The sequence below is a fragment of the Mirounga angustirostris genome, unplaced genomic scaffold (genome assembly GCF_029215605.1).
Source record: "Mirounga angustirostris isolate CCGP_5_RB_7025 unplaced genomic scaffold, mMirAng1.0.hap1 SCAF_12, whole genome shotgun sequence".
In the NCBI taxonomy this organism is placed as follows: Eukaryota; Metazoa; Chordata; class Mammalia; order Carnivora; family Phocidae; genus Mirounga; species Mirounga angustirostris.
In genome coordinates, this window is record NW_026991720.1 from 25,321,986 (window position 1) to 25,331,494 (window position 9,509).

At 34.6% G+C, this 9,509-nt stretch overlaps 1 pseudogene; it reads right to left on the minus strand.

The window, feature by feature from the left end:
- Window positions 1-2,692: 2,692 nt before the first annotated feature.
- Window positions 2,693-2,791, minus strand: LOC123836170 (U6 spliceosomal RNA; annotated as a pseudogene).
- Window positions 2,792-9,509: the final 6,718 nt, after the last annotated feature.

Here is a 9,509-nt window from a genome sequence, read left to right on the forward strand (position 1 = left end):
TTCATTATCCTAATAATATTTTAGTAACTCCATTGAGTACCTGCTTCACTTTAGGCACTTTCACATCTGTGATGTCATTTTCATCCTCATAATAAACCTATGTGTTAAAATTATTAAATTTATTAAAACCCAGTCTTTGAGGCTGGCTTCTTTCACTTAACATGGTGCATTTGAAATTCAACCAGGTTGTTGGTACAACATCAGTGCATCCCTTGTTATTGCTGAGTCATACTCCCATCACTGTGTGTTTATCCATTCCTAAGCTAAAGTACTATCCTATAACTATTCACAGAAACTGTGTGTGTGAAGAAATTTTTCTTTTCGTTTCAGTAAACACTTACAAATGGAATTTCCGGGTCATCTTTAAGTATACGTTTAACTTCACAAGATGCTGGAAAATTGTTTTTCAAACTTTGTATTCACTTTTTATTCCCATCAATGATAATGAAGCAGCAGAAAGAGAAATCAAGGAATCAATCCCATTTACAATTGCACCAAAAAACTTTAAGTAACCAAGGAACAAGCCTAACCAAAAGATCTGTACTCTGAAAACTATAAAACACTGATGAAAGAAATTGAAGATGATATAAAAAAATGGAAAGACATTCCATGCCCATGGATTAGAAGAACAAATATTGTTAAAATGTCTATATTACCCAAAGCAATCTACGTATTTAATGTGATTCCTATCAAAATACCATCAACATTTTTCACAGAACTAGAACAAATAATCCTAAAATATGTATATTACCACAAAAACCTGGATTAGCCAAAGCAATCTTGAAAAAGAAAAGCAGAACTGGAGGCATCATAATTCTGGACTTCAGGTTATATTACAAAGCTGTAGTAATCAAAACAGTATGGTACTGGCACAAAAACAGACACATAGATCAATGGAATAGACTAGAAAACCCAGAAATGGACCCACAACTATATGGTCAACTAATCTTCCGCAAAGCAGGAAAGAATATTCAATGGAAAAAAGACAGTCTCTTCAAAAAATGGTGTTGGGAAAACTGGACAGCAACATGCAGAGGAATGAAACTGCACCACTTTCTTATACCATACACAAAAATCAATTTGAAATGGATTAAAGACCTAAATGTGAGACAGGAAACCATTAAAATCCTTAGAGAACATAGGAAGTACCCTCTTTGACATTTAACACTAATTTCTACTATATGGGAATGAATTATCAAAACTTATGGTTATGTAAAAGTCTTGTACAACCTGAGAGAATCTTAATGAAAGTATAGAGCATTATAAATCCTCCAGAAGAGAATACAAAGAGCAAAATACTTTTAAATTATCTTATAAAGAATTTCTCTAGGATCCATGGAGAAACGTTTGATAGAAAATACAGGACAAATGCTATCAGCCACCTATTGAATTTTTAGCTTTGCATTCGCTTTAGGGAGAATACTTATCAATAATGTAAGCACAACCAAAATCACTATGCTTAAGTAATACATTTCAAGAATAAGTTTATGTAAATTATATTCAAATTGACCATTATTTGAAATATTCATGTATGGAATGTCATACAAAGGTACCAGAACAAAAGACGTAAAAAGATGGGAAGTCAGATTTTAAATAAATGTTTATTTAAAACTTTAATTTAGGGGCGCCTGGGTGGCTCAGTTGTTAAGTGTCTGCCTTCAGCTCGGGTCATGAGGTGCTGGGATCGAGCCCCGCATCAGGCTCCCTGCTCGGTGGGAAGCCTGCTTCTCCCTCTCCCACTCCCCCTGCTTGTGTTCCCTCTCTCGCTGTGTCTCTCTCTGTCAAATAAATAAATAAAATCTTTAAAAAAAACCCAAAACTTTAATTTAGTAAGAAAATTAATATAAGAAAAATTTTGTCAAAATTGAGTGAAAAATGAACACTCACTCTCATAACAAAAACTACCTAGGTGGGGTGCCTGGGTGGCTCAGTCGTTAAGCACCTGCTTAGGCTCAGGTCATGATCCCAGGTCCTGGGATGGAGCCCGCATTGGAGTCCCTGCTCCGTGGAAAGCCTGCTTCTCCCTCTCCCACTCCCCCCGCTTTGTTTCTTCTCTCGCTGTGTCTCTCTCTGTCAAATAAATAAATAAAATCTTAAAAAAAAAAAAGGGGGCATCCACAAAAATGGTCACCTGGAATAAAAACAAAACAAAACAAAAAAACTACGTAGGTGATTTAAGACAATGCGTTATTCCTTTTGTTTTTAGAAAGTGCTAGGGTATGTACCTATGTACCTCTGGGCAGTTTTGTTTTGAGTTGATGGCTTTAAGCATTGTCTAAAATTATCTTTAAAGAGTTAGTTATATGAGTGCACTCATAATTTGTACACTCAATTCTATCCCGATTAATGTAATTATCACGGGGGTGGTAGAGCAGAGGTGGTTTATCGTAGCATAGCAGAAGGTACTGGTACTCAGGTGTTCTGACTTGCTCTTGTACTTAAATTGTGTGAATCATCTAATCTCTCTGGACCTCAGTTTCTTTTATAATATTGCAGAGGGAATGGACTACATCCATGTTTCTCCAATATCAGTTATTCACATATCACTTGCAAGATTTTAATCCTATCTGTGTGCCATTTTTGCTACTATTTAGTATTATTTTAAGTCAACTCCTTTTCCAAAACTTATATTTGAACCCAAATAATAGTAGCTATGACATCATGTATATAAAATTTGACTTTTTTCTTTTTTTAAAACATGGAATGCTTCATGAATTTGCGTGTCATCCTTGTGCAGGATCTTCTCTGTATTGTTCCAATTTTTTAGTATATGTGCTGCTAAAGCAAGCACTTGACTCTTTTTTTCTAATTTTTATTAAAATAAACACATTTTGCTTACATAAAACATGTTTGCCTACAAACAAGTAAAATAATCTTCCATATCACTAGTGATAAAGAATCAGATTTGTTTTCAACACTAGTCTCTTTCTAAATTATGTTAAAACTTAATTGATATTATTAGATATTCAGGATATAATTACATAATCTATTATTTCAAGGAATGTTATTTTTATGCACTCAAAGTAAAAGTCAAAATAGAAAATTTAAATTTATATAACTTTTTTCATTTTTTATGCTCATATAAAATGATACGTGCGTAATAAAACTTATTATGTTTTTGCAACCTAAAAAGATGCATAGGTGAGTAAAGAACAATTTTCTGAACTAAAGGATGGTTTTATAGTGTAATATTATATTGGTATTTTACTTTATTAAGACAAAACTAATCTTTAACACATTCTTGGAGAACTAGGGAGTCCCAGTTTTGTTGAATTGTACTGATCAAAGATGCTCCATATGTTGACAGAATTCAAAATCATTATTACCTTTATTCAAATTATTAACATAACACAGATATTTCTAAATATGATCATGAGCAGTTTTACTCATCACCTAGTTTAATTATTTTTATTTAGAGTGCCATATTCTTTTATAAAGCTCGTATTTTAATGAGAACTTCAAACTTTGTGAAACCTTAGGTAATCTTTTTTTTTTTTTCTTCCCCACATTGTCACATAAAAGCCAGAGAACTGTCAAGGTGATAAAAGATCATGAAAAACATTCAAATATCCCTGAGAAGACCTGATTTTAATGTCTTAGTAAATAGTTGAATATAACATAGTAGCTTTCAAATTTTACTTAGCACCACACTTCTAGTGCCATAGCTCCATCTGACCCTATAAAAATGCTGTTAATGGCTCTGTTTACTAGAATTTATTGCTACCAAGAAAGAAAGCCACGATGCTACGAAAGTAGTAATGTAACAATATGCAACCTCAAGCCCTATAATGTGGCTATATTTTGAAATCATTAAAATGCAGATGACGATTAAGCTAAAGACTGATTTTGTGATTGCTTTTGAGATATTGAATAGTTCTTAAAATATATGTATGGGTGAGTGTGTATAAATAACTTGCATATTAGCATATTTTAAAATTTTTCTGATGGAAAAGGGTGTTTTCTTTGGCCGATGATTTCCTGGTTATTTATTTATTTATTTATTTATTTATTTATTTATTTATTTATATTTTTTATTTTTTTAAAGATTTTATTTATTTGATAGAGAGAGACACAGTGAGAGAAGGAACACAAGCAGGGGGAGTGAGAGAGGGAGAAGCAGGCTCCCCACCGAGCAGGGAGCCCAATGCGGGGCTCGATCCCAGGACTCCGGGATCATGACCTGAGCTGAAGGCAGACACTTAACGACTGAGCCACCCAGGCGCCCCTTCCCGGTTATTTTTAAAGTGTTCTGTGATTCATCAAGTAATCAGATAAATTTCTGGTTTTTACTATTGTGATTACAATTATATAGCTTTTTACATTTTTTTCAGTAATTTTCAGGCGTTACTTGTATGAGATATTTAAAGTGTTTTGAACTGAGAAATGTTTCCTTTATAACTTCTTGCATGTATCACGTATCTGCTTCGGATTATTGTGAGGTATTTCAAATCAGTACCCATTATTGCTCTAGGCAAACTTCTTTCATGGTGTATACTCAGATGCACATGTATTAACACATGTTTATATACATATATATAATCTCTTGGATAGATAAATTCTTGATTTGCATTAACTGATTCTATCAAGATACGAATTAAAGCATCTCTATAGAACGTGCTCATTATCTAAAGGACAAAGTACAGGTATTATTTAGTTTATATAAAGAAATACAAATCTGTTGAATAATAGTAAAATCTGAAATTTCAAAGGGGACTTTATTTTTTTGAATAGATCTTTCACGCACTCTTCCCATTTGATAGCTACCCTGTTATCTGTTTTAAAAGGTTGAGATTTATCCAGTTTCTTTGGGCTTCCTGCTTTTACTTGGCTCACTGCCTATTAGTGGCACTAAATGGACAAAAGAGAACCCTTCACGGACCACTTAGCTCACCTCCATTGCTCTATGGCCACTGATCCATATAAGTTGTATTTTTACAAAATTTTACAGAGAGGTTTATTACTTGATTTTCCTCACACTAGTTAGAATTGATGATATAATTCTGGGGACATCTTGGCATTATATATTTCTCTTTTCCCTCTAAATTGTTTCAACCACACCCATGGCTTTAACTACTAGCTATATTTTTTTTTTTTTTTTTTTTTTTTTTTTTTTTCTTTTTGAAGCAGACTCCCTGCCGAGCAGGGAGCCCGATGCGGGACTCGATCCCGGGACTCCAGGATCATGACCTGAGCCGAAGGCAGTCGCTTAACCAACTGAGCCACCCAGGCCCCCTAACTACTAGCTATATTAACCAAAGGCTTTCAAAGACAAATGTTCCCTCTGGCAAGTCAAGTCACAGACTCCCTACTCTGCAGTCCTCCTTTAGAACGCTTTAAATTTAGTATTTTCCAAATCAATGACCTTCTCTCCTAAGCCTAATCTGCTCCTGCTCCCCTATACCCTTTCTGGATTAATGATGTCCCATAGCATGCAAGTTCTCTGTCTTTTCTGAACTAATGCAAAAGTCTTCTAGCTGGCTTCTCTGGTTTCAGTCTTGCTTTCTCCAATTCCTTTATCCATGCTGCAACTGGGACGTGATCTATCTAAACCAAAAATCTTAACCTACTTTTCACTATTTTAAGAAAATTAATACATTCTCAAACACCTATGGATAAAGGCCAAACTCCATGAAGAAGCACACGAGTGTCTGCCTTGGGTGGGTGGAGGGGCAATGCTATATCCTCCTTTTCTGTGTTTCTCTTACCAGCTTGCTTCTGCTCTGGTCTGCTTTAGCCATTGGAAGACATTGGTGGGACAAGGACTGGAGGACAGTTAGAAGACTGGGAGACACCAGGAGAAATACCTTCTTCCTTTGTCTTTCAAAATGACTACCACTACTTTGCGGTTCCAGCTTCAGGTGGGATAGTCCTGACTCCTCAGCTGTGGCTAAGGGTCCCTCTTCTCTTTATAGTTCTAAGAGTGCTGATAGTTTCTTGCAATTCTGGCTAATCTCTGTACTGCCTCCCATTCATTTTCTGTCCTCTATGCTCCTCAGTCACCTTTCAACCAAATTTGTTATCTGTCCATAATGGAATATCCGGATTCCCTTTTACTGACTGAAAACCTGATTGATAAAATCTTTGTGTTAGCATCTCTGAAACTTTCCTCAGTGATTAAAAAAAAAATAGATGGAGTCTTTGGGACCAGATTTGCCTCATCTCTACATCATTGGTGATCTTGCACAAATCGCTTACGACTCTGAGCTTCTTTTCTAGCATCTCCATGTCTGAGGATTATAGTATGGGCCTCAGAGGTTGGCATGAGAACTAAAACAGAATTAGATAACATGAGAATGTGCCCTCAGCACACTGCCTGGCACCTGACAAGCACTCATCACCTGGCAAAAGCTGAATCAGTGACACTCAGTGACACTCACCGATACACTGAAGCCCTAGTGCCTAACCCAGTAAATACGGTAAATGCTCAATGGTTATTGGATGAATCATCAACTACTCTTTTTAAAAGATGTCTCCATCTCTTAATCCTCAATGCCATGACTTTAATTCCTACCTGAATGCCTGACTGCAATACATTCTTTACATTTTCCTACTTACCATCTTCACGTCCCTTCCATCTAATTAATCTTTCAAGTTGATAAATACCATCTTTATCATCTTTTAAATATTTTCTTATAGCTCTTAAGATGAAGTGTAAACTTCTCAGCATGGCTTACATTTCACTTTTTCTTCTGAATCCTTATTATAATACCAGGCTCATATCTTTAGCACATTCCCCCTTGCTTTATGCCTTGCTTATAATTTTCTGAGTGAACCATAAATCCTCTTGTCTATTTCCTTTGCACTTGCTAATTGCCCTCTTCTTAGTTTCGAAGTAATCTTAACTTTGCTTTTAGTCAACAATTCAGTTCAGGAGCTGATTTTCTGTAGACCTTTCTTTGAATCCTCGCCACTTTCATCTGTAGACACCCCAACACTGTAATGTTCTGATTATGGCCAAGTCTCCCACTTGATGCTAAAGGCCCCTTTTCTAGGTGTTTAGCATATGGATTAGTATATAGCAGTCATGTGACAAACGTCTGCCTGATAATGAATCAAGAAAGAGCTGAGACTGAGCCCTTATATAATGCCCAAAGATGCCTCTTTTCTAAGTAAATCAGTCTGCTCATCTACCTCTCTGAAAAAGCTTATTCACCAAATCTTCTCCCTTACATAAAAAATCATATGAAATCTTTTTCTGAAATTCAGATAAGCTGTTTTTACCATAGTTCTTTGATGTATTAATCTAGAAACCTTGGCAAAAAGAGGTAACAAGCCTCTTTGAAGTTACTTACTCCTAGTGAATATGCTCTTTGGTCCTCATGAATTTTACTGCTTTCAAAGTGCTCACTTTGAAATTCATTTTAAAATCTTAGTTTCAGGGGCATCTGGGTGGCTCAGTCGGTTAAGCGTCTAACAGTTGATTTCAGGTCAGGTCATGATCTCAGGATCCTGGGATTGGGTTCTGCACTCAGTGGGGAATCTGCTTCAGATTCTCTCTCCCTTATCCCTCTGTGCCTCCCCCCCGCCACTCTCTCTCTCTAAAGTAAATAAATAAATAAATCTAAATCAAATCAAATCAAATCTTAGTTTCAGTTATACAAGATGAATACATTCTAAAGACTGGCAGTACAACCCTATGTGTATATTTAACAGTACTGTATTGTGCACTTAAAAATTTGTTAAGATGGTAAATTTCATATTAAGTGTTCTCACCACAGTGAAAAAACAAATAAAATCTTATCTAAAATTAGCAGCAAATCTCATTGGCTTGTTTCTTTTCAGAACCCCTCTTTTTATTCTTCCTATAAATTAAAATTTTTCTGTGGCTCCATTCTTCTGAAAGTTTGTGGTTTCTTAAGAGTAACTGACATCTCTTTGTCTGTATAGTACTACAAATGCTCTGGAGTAAATTTCTTTGGGCAGTGGAACTTAAATTTATTTAGAGCAGGGAAGTGGTCTTGCAAAATTAGTTCACTTCTTGGATTTCTATTATTTTTGTTCAATGTTGATTTACACTTTAGTCCAAAGTTCAAGTCCTTCACAAAGAAGATTGATTCTGATTCTTGTGTTGTAGGTATGATGCCTCCTGACTTCCTTCCCTGATGGTGATACACACATGCGTGCACACACACACACACACTCAGACTCACTTAATCTTACATATTGGAGAAAAGAATAGTAGAAGACAACTTTCTCAAATATCTTTCCCCATTAATGGCAATTCTAAATATTATCAGAGGAGCAGAGTGCCATTTTTTCTTTTGATTTTCCTTCAGTTTCAAGGCAGTGATAAAAAAAGCTAACAGGCTGCTGAGGTAAGAAGCACCCACTGATTGAGAATATCAGTGCAAAATTCTTCATTGTCGAAAATATGTAAGACATACTTTCATGTCCGTGTTACAGAACTGAATTTTTTTTTAAATTGAATTTTGCTCCTAGGTATCGTGTGTGTGTGTGTATGTGCTGAACTGAACAGCTGTGAAAAGTCTCATATCCTTCCTAGAATGATTATATGCCTTAAAGAAAGAAGATGTGAAAGAATTACAGGAAAATAAACATAAACATTGCTATTGTCCTATACACTTCTGGGAAATGCAAAATTCTGGGCACTCCATAAATATTGTTGTTTATGAATAGAGAGTGAATTTCTATCAATTGCTGGCAACATAGTCCATCTCATTTGATTTACTGAGCTATATAAAAAGATAGACATTTAAATCTTTTTTATTACAGTTAATGTTTTGTTATTTTTATGTTTAAGCACCACAAAGTTGATGTAAATTTTCTTTCCCAGGGAAAAATAAACAGCTGTATTTAATCTCTACTAAAGATAAATAATACCACATGGCTAATTAAAATAAAATTGAATCAAATGGATTTTTAATGAGTTAAATCTTAGTTAATATAAACGTGAATGATTTCCTGTTTGTTTTTTCTGGCACACAAGAAACTCAAATGTGCTTAAATTTCAGTAATCATATAGTCAATGTGTTTTATCGTCATATGTGTACCTCATGGTTGTGTCATATTTAAGTTGGCAACTTATTCTATGTTATTAATCCAGTGCTATAGTTAGTTAGTAACTACCTGAGACTCATGGATTAATACTTCAAGTTGGCTTCAAATTGTATAATGTCTAGAATGTGGGGATTGCTAAAAAATCACTGCTCTCTTTATGAATAATAGACAATGAAAGTCATCGATTTTTAATCATGCAAATACTAACTATTTAGATAATTGTTACTCAATCATAAAATTCATATTGTGTTATCTAACAACCCTCATACTAGCACATGTATAATAATTACTAAGATTAGATTTTAACTGGCAATAAGATAAATTACAATAAGTTCATAGCATATTTGTTAATTTTCCTGATTATTTAAGAAATGTTTATTCAATGCAGAAAATCAGAATTGCTAAAAAAAGGATTTTATTTTATTTCTTTGAAAAAAAAGTATTTTAAAAATAAAATCACCAGTCATCCCACTTCTCAAAAATAACTGATT